Consider the following 14,591-nt stretch of genomic DNA (forward strand, 5'->3'; position numbering starts at 1 on the left):
AGAGGAATTATGCAGTATTGGTCCTTCTGTGACTGTCTTATTTCACTTAGCCTAATGTCTCCCAGGTCCATCCATGTTGTTGCAAATGGTAAGATTTCCTTCCTAAGTCTGAATAATATTCTGTTATATGTATCGACTACATTTTATTCATCCATTCACCTTTTATTGGACATTTGGGTTGTTTCCATATCTTGGCTCTTGTGAATAATGCTGCAGTGAACACAGGAGTGCAGATATTTTTCGAGATCCTGATTTCAAATCTTTTGGATATGTACCCAGAAGTAGGATTGCTGGGAACTTTGGCTATTCTGATACCCAAGAGCACTTAGGCATTGCATTTGGTCAGTTAGATATTTTCTCAACACAATCATTATTGTCTGATGCTGCCAATCCAGGGTTGAATGTTGTTTTCTAGGAGATTGCCTCGCACTTTTCATCCTTGTTAACCTTGCCTCCAGACCATGCTCTCAAGCTTGAGAAAACAACAAGGAGCCTGAGAACTCCAAGGAATTCCACCAGCTCGGTGCCCACTGTTGAGCCAGAGGGAGGGAATGAGCTTCTGGGAATGTGGTTCCATTTCTTCAGAGGCCCACTCCAATCCCCATTTCCATCTCCCCAAATTGGAAAACGTTATCAGGAATTGACAGAATTGTCTCTGCTCACTTCCCTTAATTCTCCACCATTCTCACAAGTATAGAAATTGTACATTCGCTCCTGGAATCTTCTTTTAATTTGATATAGAATCTTCTTTTAAATTGTAGTATATCTGGTGGGTGTCCCTCAAATCTTAGCAAATATTTATTTTCTAGAGGTAAATGGGTATGATTGATAGGTATTAGTCAGAAAGACTGGAAATGAATTATAACAGTGTGATAAGAGAAGATAGGTAAAACAAATACTTTAAGACAGAGAGTATACTTATTAAATAATGCAGAGACAACAGGTAGAATAGGAACTGAGAGGAGTCCATAAAATTTATACAACAGAGAGGCCACTGATGAAACTTGGATGGAGAAGTTTTCTGTGGAATGTCCACAGTAGTGAAGAAACTGCAGAATGTTATTAAATACATTTTAAAACACTGTGAAATAGATGTGAAGAGTATATGGCAAGGGAAATGGCCAATGATCTCTCTGGTCCCCAGTTCCCTTCCCCATAAAATATGAAGCTGGACTTGATAATCTCCAAGATGCCTTTTGCAATAGGAGCTGCTGAGTGGAAGTAAGGCTCATTCTCTTTGATGCAAATTACCCAGGAACTTCCCCATCAAATCTGGAGAAAGAAGACCACCTCTGAAGCTTTTGCTGAAACAGACTGAAACTGACTCTAATAGAGCCTTTAGTCTGATTTCCAGTGTGCAGGAAATATAGGGGAGGGAGGAACAAGTTTAGGGTACCAACAAGGACTAATAGTCACGTGGGTCTCTCTGCTCCTCTGTCTGGGGCCTTTTTGTGGAACCAAGTGAGCTCACTCAGCCCATGAGCAAGGCAGCCCAGAAGTGAAGAGTGAGGGGTGAGAGTCTGTAGACAGAGATTTTGCATTCCCCAGCTTTGGTGGGACAGCTCTGAGGTGCGTGGTACCCAGGTCCTCAGACCATCACCAGCAGAATTAAGCCCCAGTTGCCTACAGTGATACACTGCTCATTAATGCATCTTTTCTTGGTCTTTCACCCTCTCCTGCCTCACTTTTCCTACTACCTCATTTTTTTCTTCCTAGCACTACTGTACAAATAAAATGCCTACCCTCAAGTCCTTATCATAGGGTCTGCTTTGGGGGAACCCCAAATAAAGACAAGGGGACTATTAGAAAATTAAAAATATGTAGGAGACAAAACGCTCAAAAACATCATGTGGACATTGATCAGATCTGGGCTTGAACAAACCAACTGTAAAATAATGTATTTGAGATAATCCAGGAAATCTGAATGTAGACTTAGCATTAGATGATATTAAGAAACTACTGCTAATTTGGTTAGTTGTGATAATTATATGATGTTTGTAAGATAAGGTCTTTATTTGGAGATGCATAAGGGTAAAATTATAGATCAGTGGAATTTTTCAGTACTTAAAGAAAGAAAGAAAAGGAAAGGAAAAATAGAATAAATATAACAACTGTGGCAAAATGTTAACTGTTGAATCTGGGTGATAAGTATTTGGGAGTTCATTATACTATAATATTAAACTTCTTATTTTGTGTATTTTCAAAATCTTTCATAATAAAAAGGTTTGTTCTTCTTTCGAAGAGAAAAATTCAAATTCCAAGAAAATACTAACTTTGACAGTAGACAAAATTCCTCAAGAGCATTTACTTTCAGAGACTTAAGTACAGAAAAGACTTTCATACACCACTTTCAGATAAGACAAAAAAAAATACCCTCCTACTTGCTGCAAAATGACATCCACTGATTACTCATCTTCTGTATTCCCTGCTTGCAGCCTTGCCACATGCCACATTTCTCTCTCTGAAGTATCAAAAAGCAAACAAACTCTCCTGAAATCAGCATATTCCATTGCAAGAGGCCAGCCACTAAGCCGTCACATGAGTAGCACTCCGAGTACCAGAGTGGGTTTTGAAATATTCTGGCCAAGAATAGTTCCAAGGGCAGAGCCCAGACACGCCATGCAGCTCATGTAAAAAAAAAAAAAAAAAAAAAAAAATTCCATACATTTTCCATGCACTGATTCAAGATACCCATAGAAATAGACCAAGGCATTGCTTAATCAATTCTCAAGACAGGAAGGAACCTCCTAAAAAAAAAATAGCTCTTGGTCTCCTGCAAGGTAAAATGTGTGCCTCAGATCTGCAAATGAAAGAGTATCACAAACATATGGTTAATGACTCATCCGAAATGGAAAAACAGAGTTTGTTATATTTTATGGAGATTTTACATGTTGAAGGTACATCTGTTGCTATTTATGCTGACATGTATGTAGAGATTGGCAAAGCAAGTTCTCTGTAGGGATGAGCGAAATCCAAACCAAACCACAGAACTTTCTAACTTTGAGGCTGGCTCCTGGGATGGAAAACGGCTTCCTGATCCCTTGAAACAATGCCCAGTTGAGCAGGGTGACTTCGAGAGGCCCACATCACAGGACTGCGCAGTTGGATAAAGCAACAAAAAGTCCTGCTTTGCACAGGGCCTTTAGAGAGAACAGAACAAAGACAGGAAGCCAGAGAGGTGTTGGAGAGCTCGGGGAACAGTGTTCTGATTACTGAACACCTTCTTTGGGTGACTGTTCCAGGAAAAATAGACCACATCTATTCTGACATAAACATCCCACCCAGAATCAGACAAAAGCCCCTCCCTTTAGCTCTGTTAATAACACTCTCTAAGAAAGTGTTCATCTGCTCTGGCCAACTTTTTTTGTTTTTTTTTTTCAAGTTGGATAGCGCTGATAAGTTTGAAGACTTTTCCTTGGTTATGTACATTTCCATATCTCCCATTTTATAGTTCATTGGTCTTTATTTTTGTTCAGCTGCATGATTATTTAACCTGTGAATCATGTGTTTTACTGATGTGGTCTAGCCTCTGCCTTCTTTCTCTTCCTCCCCTTCATTGCTTGCCATCTAATAGAGGAGAAACAACAGGCAAATAAACAACTATACAATAAAGTTGAAGGAGAGAAGAAGTGCCAAAGAAGAAGGAAAGAAGATAAGAAGATAAATTGTGTCCCCACAAAATTAGTAAGTTGAAATCCTAACCCCTCGTACCTCAAAATGTGGCTATATTTGGAGACAGGGCCTTTAAAGGGATAATTAAGTCCAAATGGGGTTATTAGGGTGGGCCCTAATCCTACAGGACTGGTGTCCTTATAATCAAAAGAATTTGGAAACAGGCACAGAGAGAAGACCCTAGGAAGACACAGGGAGAAGGCAGCCATCTATAAGCCAAGGAGAGAAGCCTCAGAAGAAACCAACCCTATCAAAAACTTATCTCAGACTTCCAGCCTCCAGAACTGTGAGAAAATTAATTTCTGTTATTTAAGCCACTCAGTGTATGGTACTTTGTTATGGCAGCCCAGCCAGAGGACTTCAGACAGCCACCAGATAGAGTGCTATGAGAATCCAGAAGTGGAAGAGAAGACTAGTTTTCTAGGATCAAAAACCATCATCTGGAAGAGGTAGAATATGAATGATGGCTTCAGAGACAGGTAGAATTTGCTCATGCAGTAACCGCAAGGCTGAAAAACTGCAGCCTCGACCTTCCAGGCTCTAGTGATTTTCCCATCTCAGACTTCCAAGTAGCCGGGACCACAGGTGCACACCACCACCCCAGCTAACTATTTGTGTATTTCTTGTAGAGACAGGGTCACTCTATGTTGCCCAGGCTGGTCTCGAACTCCTGGGATCAAGCAATCCTCTGCCTTGGCCTCCCAAAGTGCTGGGATTCTAAGTGTGAGCCACTGAGCTCAACCCAGAAACTCAGTTTCTTATGTGGACCTTCCCAAGGTTGCATACCCAGGCCCAGTGAGTTCTCCATCATCCATGGAGATGTTTTGTACACTCTTGTGGCCAGGGTGTCTCCACGGTGGTACTCACTGTGCTCGCTCATCTGATCCTTTAAATAGTCAACTCTACTTTTGGTTCAGATGAACCTACTCAGAAATTACAGAGCTTGTTAACCCTCTGTTCACCTGAATATTACCACCATTTAACATTGGCCAAGGACCAACTGCAGGCCAAGCACAAATACTCACCTACCTCATTTTAGGCATCTCAAAAGAAACTAAGTATGAAAAGCAGAAACTTAATAGACTATAATATAGTATATGTGAGACCACTTCAGTTAACACACACACTATATTTAATCATCCTTGGTACCATGGCTGCTGTCGAGTGTTACATTACCCATGTACTAAATTAAACTCAAGTTACTTTTAATGTTGTCTAAAGTATTCTCATCTAAATCCACTCGTTCAAGGCCTGCATTATGAGACTCCAAGAATGTATTACTGACACTCATGGAAAATGTATTTAACATTCTTATAAATATTATAACTCTTTTTTTTGGCAGAGGGCAAAATTGTTCCTTTTGCCTTTATTCAAGTAAGATTTGGCTTCTCAGCGAATCTGTGTTCTCAGCGAACTGAGAAGGTTCGACAGTGTCAGAAGGTAGGTTTTTTGTCTCCAGCCTCTCCTCTTGTTTTTAACCCTCAACTTCAGAAAAATTACAGATGTTATTCAGTCAAGATCCTATAAAAATAACCCAGGTGTGGCAAATGCTGTTTCTGAACTTACAGGAGATACAAGAAGAGACTCTCTGGGGTATTAATGAAAAGATTGGGTCCAAGCGGCACCAGATAAGAAGCAATAGGAATGTACATGTTTTTACTATAATGATTACCAAGGGGTAAGCCATCCCCTTTTAAGGCCCTCAAAGCTGTTTTAGGTTTTGATAGAGTCCACCCAGATAATTTAAAATAATCTCCTATTCCAATGTTCTTTGCTTAATCATATCTGCAAAGTTCATTTTGCCATGGAGGGTAACATAGTCCCAGGTTCTAGAGTTTAGGATGTATTCATGTTTGTGTGTGGGCTGATTATGTGTTAGGTCCAGCTCCTTCTCAAGAACGTTCAGTTTTCAGAACTCCTATGTGCCCAGGTTGTTGATGAAGAGGGGCATAGGACAATTATTCCAACAATTCAGACAATAACATTTTTGTCTGAAAGAATCTAATAGTAGAAAGAGGAAAGATTCCATTTTGCAGAAGTCAAAAGATTTTATTTCTAAATGTGTGTATGTGGGTGTGTGTGCGCATGTGTGTGTGTGTGTGTGTTAGAAAAAGGGTCAAGGAGTATCATCCAGGAATAAAAAGATTTAGAGTCAGACCTGCATTTGTTTGGGTTTGTCCCTGTATAGTAGGCAGAATAATCCCCCTCCCGGCCTCCACTGCCAAACACATGCATACACACGTACACACACACAGGAGCACATCCTAATTTCTAGAGCCTGCAAATATGCTAACCTAAATAGCAAAAGGAACTTTGCAGAAGTGATTAGGTTAAGAATACTGAGCAAGGACATGAATAGACAATTCTCACAAGAAGATATACAAATGGCCAACATATGAATAAATGCTCAGCATCAGTAACGATCAGGGAAACGCAAATCAAAACCACAATGCACTACCACCTTACTCCTGCAGGAATGGCCATAGTCAAAAAATTAAAAAATAATAGATGTTGGTGTGGATGCAGTGAAAAGGGAACACTTTTACACGGCTGGTGGGAATGCAAACTAGTACAACCACTATGGAAAACAGTGTGGAGATTCCTTAAAGCACTAAAAGTACAACTACCATTTGATCCAGCAGTCCCACTACTGGGTATCTATCCAGAGGAAAAGAAGTCATTATACAACAAAGATACTTGCACACACGTGTTTATAGCAACACAATTTGCAATTGCAAAAATATGGAAATGGCCCCCAAAACCATCAATCAATGAGTGGATAAAGAAATTGTTGCCTGGGCATGGTGGCTCACACCTGTAATCCTAGCACTTTGGGAGGCCAAGGCGTGTGGATGACTTAAGGTCAGGAGTTCAAAATCAGCCTGGCCAACATGGTGAAACACTGTCTCTACTAAAAATACAAAAAAAATTAGCCAGGCGTGGTGGCAGGCATCTGTAATCCCAACTACTCGGGAGGCTGAGGCAGGATAATTGCTTGAACCTGGGAGGTGGAGGTTGCAGTGAGCTGAGATCACACCACTGTACTCCAGCCTGGGTGACAAGAGGGAAATGCCATCTTAAAAAAAAATTGTGATAGATAGATAGATAGATAGATAGATAGATAGATAGATAGATATGATGGAATACTACTCAGCCATAAAAAAGAATGAAATAATGGCATTTGCAGCAACCTGGATGGAGTTGGAGACTATTATTCTAAGTGAAGTAACTCAGGAATGGAAAACCAAACATCATATGTTCTCACTCATAAGTGGGAGCTAAGCTACAAGGAAGCAAAGGCATAAGAATGACACAATAGACTTTGGGGACTCAGAGGGAAAGGGTGGGAGGGAGGTGAGGGATAAGAGACTACAAATTGGGTTCAGTGTATACTGCTCGGGTGATGGGTGCACCAAAATCTCACAAATCAACACTAATGAACTTACTCTTGTAACCAAACACCACCTGTTCCCAAAAAAAACTATGGAAATAAGAAAAAAAATTAAAAATTGTAATAAGAAAAAAAGAATACTGAGCTAGGAGATTGTCTTGAATTATTTGGGTGTGTCCTGTCAAATCACCTGGGTCCTTATGAGGGAAAGAGGAGGTGCAGGAGAGTCAGAGTAAAAGATGGAGATGGAGCAACGGAAGCAGAGGTCGGAGAGAGATGAGAGAGCTGAAGATGCTATGCTGCCAGCTTTGAAGATAGAGGAAGGGGCCATGAGCCAAGGAATGCAGGCAGCCTCTAAAAGCTGGAAGAGGAAAGGGAATAAATTCTCCCCTAGAGCCTTCAGAAGGAATCAGCCCTGCCAACCCATTTTAGACTTCTGACCTTCCTGGACTTTGAGAAAATGTATTTGTGCTATTTTTAAACCACAAGGTTTATAGTGCTCTGTTACAGTGCCAATACGAAATGAATATACCCTACTTTAGCACTTAGGAAGCGCCAGCTTACTCTTGAGCAAGTTGCTTAACCAGGTTGAGCCTCACTTTGTGCATCTATAAAGGGAAGTAGCAGTCACACTTATTTTACAGGGCTGTCCTGTAAGGACTGGGTGAGGCCATGCCTGTTAGGATTAATTGCCATCTCGGCCTCCACTGCTGTGACTGTAGGTCACATCCTTAACATCTCTGTATCTCCTCTTCCTCCTCTATGGAATGTGACTAAACCACCTCCCCAGGATGGTTGTGAGGATCAGATGAAGGAATAATGTAAATCGAGTATTTAAGGTGTGATTCAATTAAGTAAGAGTAATTCTTTCAGCTTTTGCTTGGCTAATGCCCAGGGAGGCTTCACTTCCCTCTGGTTTGCAAGACAAGCCTTGCGCCTCTTCCCATCCCCACTAGGCCAGCATTTACCACCTTCTACTGCAGGGCTGAGTTTAGGTCTTCCTCTCTCACTGTCCATGAGTCCCTGGAGCATAGCCCTGTCTGATTCATGTTTGCATCTCCAGATCCTTGCTGTGGGTATCTGCTAGAGTTACAGAAGCCATGCAACCTTCTCTTTCTTTGCCACACTCAATCCCCGGTCCCCTTTTTTGCTACTGCTCTATGACTGAAACTATTTTGCTGTAAACCAGTAGTTTTCAACCCTGGTACACATTAAGATCACCTGGGGAGCTTTTAAAAAAATTACTGGTGTCCAAGCTCCACCCTGGACCAATTAAATGAGCTCTCTGGGGTGGGGCCTGGACATCAGTAATTTTTTAAAAGCTCCCCAGGTGATTTCAATGTACCGGCAGGGCTGAGAAGCAATTCGACGCTCAGCCAGTCACATCTGAACTGCTAATTCTGAACTCAGAGTTCAAATCAGAAGGGAGAGGTCATTTATCTATTCTTCTCACCAAGTCTCAAACTGTCCTCGTTCTTAAAGACACAGATTCCAACTCTCTTTGAGACAGAATGTCAGAAAGGTGAATGTCAGAAACTATACAAATGATACAAGTGAATGCTCTGCAATCAGGCCAAAGGAAGAATGGCCCTTGTTTTTTCTAGTTGCTTAAAATGATGGTCTACAACTGTTAAGTCCAGTTTGCAGACCAGAGAACTAGAAGCATACACTCGAGGAAATGATTCCAGACAGAGGGGAGAATGCTACTAAATCTATACTTTTGTCTTATCTAAAGAAATATTTCTGCTTCAGCATATGAAAACGGGGAATTGTGCTGGCCACCATGTAAGTGAATTGACAGTCTTCTGTGAGCCAACCCTAACTGCAGCGCCACTGCAAGTCCCAGGACTACATTGTGGGGCACTGAGAAGTCCCAGAAGCCTCCCTGGACTTAGCCAAGCAAATTAACACAGAGCAGGTTGACACAGAACATTCAGGAGGTGTCCTGGGCCTAGCACAAGGTTCTCACTTTCCACTCCCAGGCTGAACTGAAACACATCAAATCACCCCAGGCTTTTCTTAATATACAACTTCATTTCAAAGCCCCTTTTGATAGTGCTGGTGACTGTGACACATTGACACAACTATCAGAATGAAAGGTGGTTGACAATATCAGGAATGAAACTCTTCTATCCCTTCCAAGAAATGTGTGCACAACTACATTTATAGAAAAAAAAAAGTTGCTACATGGGAGCTGAATGGGCCAATAACAATTTCCACTTTTATTTCCAGGTCTACTAAAATTGGATTAGTGTTCTAGGACAGAGTATATGACTTAAAGCTCAAAAGCTAACTATGGCTTATGAAATAAACTTCATTTCATAGATCAGCATTCACTACATTTAAAGTGGACTTTTTGGTGGGAGTTTTAAAAATCCATTAAAGCAATGTGTTTTATATGCCACTGTACATTACTATAAAAGAAGTTTAAAATCCAACTTTAATAACCTCAAGAAAATGCTCAGCCTTTACTACCAAGTCATTGAGTAATAGCCCCAAGATTGTCATCTCTCCTGATAGATGGCTCTTCTCTAGCTGGCAGAGGAATATTTATGATCCCCATTAAATATATATGAGTAAATGATACAATGGCTTGAATGCCAATTAATACACATGAAAATAACCAATAATAAATATTCTTTTTGTAAATGATTATAATTTGACAGTACTGAAATAATTTCATCCAGTTCTTCAAATCATGCTAATACTCCTTCCCCTCTTTCCTTCTTTTATTTCTCCACGTTGCTTGGTACACAGCACACACACTCACAAACTCACACACAATGGCAATTACTATCATCTAAAATTATATGCAGTCAGCTATAAATATATATATGTAAAAAAAGACTTACATGTGTTCTCTCTAATTATGACAGTCCCTAGTTTTCTTTATGTATTAAGTTAAATATTTAAGAAGCAGCTTATTTTTCCTATTGTATTCCATTTCTGTAATAAAACTTTTTCCCAAAAGGCACAAAATTTAGGAAAAAAAACATTCTGTGCTTGGAGATTATAAATCACGACCTATTTAAGTGTAGTTCAAATGCCAAGAAACATTTGAAATGTTTTTGATAGGTTTCATTTTTTAAAAATATGCTTAATTGAGCTTTTATTCTCTGATCAATCTGTACCTTTGTACCTTTCTCTTTACATTTTAAGGTATACTTTATACATAAAATGCATGTACAGTGTGTCATTTGGCGAGTTTTGATGAATGTACACAGCTGCATAACAAACACCCCCATTAAAATACAAAACATTCCCATCATCTTACTAAGCTTCTTCATATCCCTTTGTAGTCTGTCTCCCCACTACTTACTTCCAGATGTGACCCCTATTATGATTTCCTTCACTATAACTTATTCTTGCCTATTCTACAACTTCACACAGCGGAATCAGATAGTACCTGCTCTTTTAAGCTGGCTTCTTCTGCTGTATGTATTACTGCTGTATGTGTTACTATGTTGTAATGGCTTGAGATTCGTCTATGTTGTATGTAATTAGTAGTTCCTTTTTATTGCTGAGTGTTAGCATCCCATTAATCTGTTAATGAACATTTGGGTTGTTTCAGTTTGGGGTCATTTTAAATAAAGCTGCTATGAAAATTCTTGTACAAATCTCTCAGACACATGTAAATATCTAAGTTACATATCTAATGTTACACACTTTATATGGAGAAATCAAGTAAAGATGTTTATGTCTCTTTTCTGCAACCCCCAGTGCATACCAGGATCTAAAGGGTCTAAAGCAGATAAACACATAGGTATGTGGTGGGGTGCTGGCCAATACAGTGTCCTAGCTCTTTTAGGACTATGTGAGCCCCTTATTTAGCACTTTTTATATACACAGAATTGGTTTTGTTTTCCTCCTGCCTAGTATAGCATCTGGCACATAGGTGAAAAACAACTCATGAATTCTTACTGAATTTTAAAATACATGCATAATTGACTGAATAGGTAGATATAAGAATGAATAAGTGAATGCTTTTTGAAGTTACATATAAGTGAGTACAACTTTGAAGAGGATCGTGGCTACCATGATAAAATCTAGAATGAAGCTTTTTTTTCTGTCACCCAGGTAAGTGTGGTCCTACTTTCTAAAATTCAGAAAAGAATGAATAGCTTTGAACATATCAAAGCAATATAAATCCAAGAATTATACCGGGGTGAGTTGGTTAAATGTCTTCTGATGCTGTTTTAAAATACAAAAACTGACTTAGCAAAATCCCTGGGTACCAAGTCTCTTGGCCTAACTCCTAAGGGTGGTAGATGACTAGACAACATTACCTTCTCTAGGGGTGGTATAAAAAATAAGAAGTCTTCTTGGAAATACTTACCTTCTAGGAACACACCATGTTAGGAGGGAATGCTTCTTTCCCATTCCAGAGGTTTCCTTCCATTTGGAGAGAACACAACACTCCTGGCCTCGTTCCATATTGTCCTTCACTCTTCCCCTGGGAGGAGGAGGAATCAGTTACCTGGGAATGAGCTGGAGAGAAGAAACTGAGCATATTTCCCAGCCGTTTTCTCTCTTCCTGCTCTTGAGAATTAGCAGTCCATAGGAAGCAAACATTTTGCCCTGCTTCTCCACACCCCAAGTTCTCTGGGGCAGGCTCCCCTGCGTGGGGGCAGGTGGTGATCCAGCTAATGTGACCCACCCATAAAGTCTGTCTCATTCTGAGGCTCTATAGTATGAAACCGACTTGCCTGCAGATATAAGCCACATTCTCCAGTATCAGGATAAGAAGGTGATACTGTGGTCTCTTGTCTGTCATACTTCTTATTTTATTTCTCGCACTGTTTAGTAAATCCAGCGGGGAATAAAGTGTTATTTGTTTGCCTCTTCATATTCCCTTGAATCTTGAACTCATGGCTTGCCTCCATCCCTAAATGGCCTCAAAAAGCCATCTGATACATTTTCTTGCTCTTGAAAGAGTCATATTGAATTACTTCAAAAGTATCAAGTAGCCTAAATATATAAAGTAGTAGTTGCATTACATGGCAGAAGAGCTGAAAATTAAATGATTTTAAAGATTTATGGTCCAGATTAAATATTGCCCCTATTGTCATCCCACATATGGAACAGAGGACCTGAGTATAATCTCTTTTACAGATAAAAAGTCAAAGACACAGAGAAGATCATCCAATGAGTCTCAGGCAGAGAGGAGTTGGACCATCCTACTTTTTTTTTTCCTGTTACTTCATTTATACTATTTCACATTTTCGGCCAACAAATCAAGGTACAAACAGGATTTATTTCACATTAATATATTAACTGGATTTTTTTGTCAAATAAATAGGGAAGTCTCTTTAAATAACCATCTCCTCACTTCATGGCCAGTGCAGGAATGAACTAGAGCAAATGTCAGTGTATCCGGGGGCATGAGGCTTATAGGAAAGAGGCAGGCTGAGGGGCTCCAGCCAGCATGCAGGGTCAGGGGCCCTCATTCCTGGCCCACCCAGGTGGCACAACGGCACAGATATGCATTCTCTAGTTCCAGTAGAGAAGCCCCTTCTAGAGGGAAGAGAGAGGAAACGGAAAGCAAATTCCAGAAGCACTAGCAGAAAGCAGGGAGGCTTCCTCCCCAGCCTCAGTGGGCTTGTCCTGATGCCACTCAAGTCCTAGAAGCTCATTTTACAGCCTCAAAAGTCACATGGAGTTGGCAACACCATGACCCAGGACACGGAAGGGGAGGGTGACAGTGGCTGGGGCCAGAACCTGGCTGAGTGGAATCTGGGCTGACCGTCCGCACATGGTGGCCTTTCCAGGCCAGGCACAGACCAGAGGAGGGAATGTGAACCAGGCCTGGTGGGGGTCTCTGGGAAGACACCTGGCTGGTCTGAGGCGGCTCATGAGGCTGAGTGTAGAGTGGCTGCCAGACCAAGAGAGCTGGACTGCAGTGGATGCGGTGGCCAGAGAGTCCCTGTGTAGGGAGAAGCTACGAGAGTGAAATGGGACCGGGAGGGTGGGGGGCGGGGGTAACGCCCTGTGCTCCCGAGAGCCCCAGAGATGTGAGGGAGGCATGCGGCTGGGAAGCGGAGCAGGGCCTCTCCCGAGGCCAGGCCCAACTGTCTCCCAGCGCTCGTTCCTGGTAACTGTTTATGATCAGACCTGGAGGAAGAACGAGGCCCTCTCTCACCTCCCCCAGCCCCGGCCGCAGCCCTAAGGGAAGGGCTAGGAAACAAGGACTGGGAGGTAGGCAGGAGGCTGGAGGTAGGAGGCGTCTACTGGGTCTTCTTATCTTCCCTCGGGTAAGATGGTGGAGGCTGCTTCATGGGCATGGAGACGTGGTGTGGCTTGCCTGGGTTATAATAGGTGCTGGCAGCTGCTTTTGTGGCCCTGGCTTCGGCTGCAGGAGTGCAGGGAACATCTGGGCTGACCGGAGGTTCCATGGGCCCAGGATAGGGCGGTGGCGGGGGCTTCACATACCCCATGGCCCTGTCCATCTTGGGAGGTCCTGGATAGAACTCAGGGGAAGGTGGTGGAGAAAGGCAGCCAGGAGGGGCAGGGATACATTCCACTAGTGACTGGCGGGGGAAAGACACAAGTCCTGCCAGGCATGTGAGAGTGGCCGTAGGCTCCACTGAGGGCTTCACCCCTGGACGCTTGAGATGTCACCTGGAGCACCTGCTGTCCAGATTCAGTGGCGCCCCCTGCCGTGAAGGCGGACTTGCCGGAAGCAGAGCCTTCCCAGCCACCGCCTGCTTCGGCGTTCACTGTTCCCTTGATGCAGTTTGTGTCAAACACAGGCTGCTTGATCTCACAGGCCTTCAAGAGATAAAATGACATTACGAAGGACTGCATGGCATCCTTTGCCCTGGACAGAAAGATGAAAGGGGTAAGGTAGATGGTGCCTTTCTTGGTCCCTTTGGAGGCCTCTGGCACGTTCTTCATGTCACTGAACGTAAGTTTCACATGATCATAGGACATTGGGATGCTGTCAGTGTTGTTGGCGATCACTCTGCTGCCCTCTGAGTGACTCTCGTTGAGCACCATAGTCTTTCCAAAAGCAGCCCCGAGATGCCCCATCCTGCAGTTGACCAGCCCACGGTGGTAGCTACATCTTCACAAATGTGACTTTTAGGTAGAGAAGCAATTCAGGGGAATCCACACCCTCCCAAAGAAATCTTGAAGTTAGCCTAGGTCTTCCATATTTAGAAGGTCAGTGGAGGCAGGCCAAGGACTAAGCTTACAAACAAATTTTTGTGTTCCTTTAATGGGCCAGTGAAATGGCTCAGCCATTTAGGGGACCCTCACAGAGAGACTTCAGCTAGTAATTATGTTGCTTAAGGGAGGGGGTGGGGAGGACTGTTCTCCTCTCTTTCCATGCGGTCATTTGCACGTGGATGTTTCTGCTTTTCATATCTGTGGCAGTGCCACGTGCAGCGCTCTCCTCGGAGTGTCAGCTCTGGAAAGATGCTATTGCTCCGAGGACTGGTCTTTGAATTTCTGAGGGTGAAGGATTGGCTTTGGTCAGCAGTCATCTTCTTGTCACAGTTGGGCACATCCTCAGGCTATAAAATCTCTC

General features: G+C 42.3%; 1 pseudogene; it reads right to left on the minus strand.

The window, feature by feature from the left end:
* The window catches only part of LOC129528223 (WW domain-binding protein 2-like), a 34,530-nt pseudogene extending 20,364 nt beyond the window's left edge, over window positions 1-14,166 (minus strand).
* Between the last annotated feature and the right edge of the window lie 425 nt (window positions 14,167-14,591).

The sequence above is a fragment of the Gorilla gorilla genome, chromosome 17, assembly GCF_029281585.2.
Source record: "Gorilla gorilla gorilla isolate KB3781 chromosome 17, NHGRI_mGorGor1-v2.1_pri, whole genome shotgun sequence".
In the NCBI taxonomy this organism is placed as follows: Eukaryota; Metazoa; Chordata; class Mammalia; order Primates; family Hominidae; genus Gorilla; species Gorilla gorilla.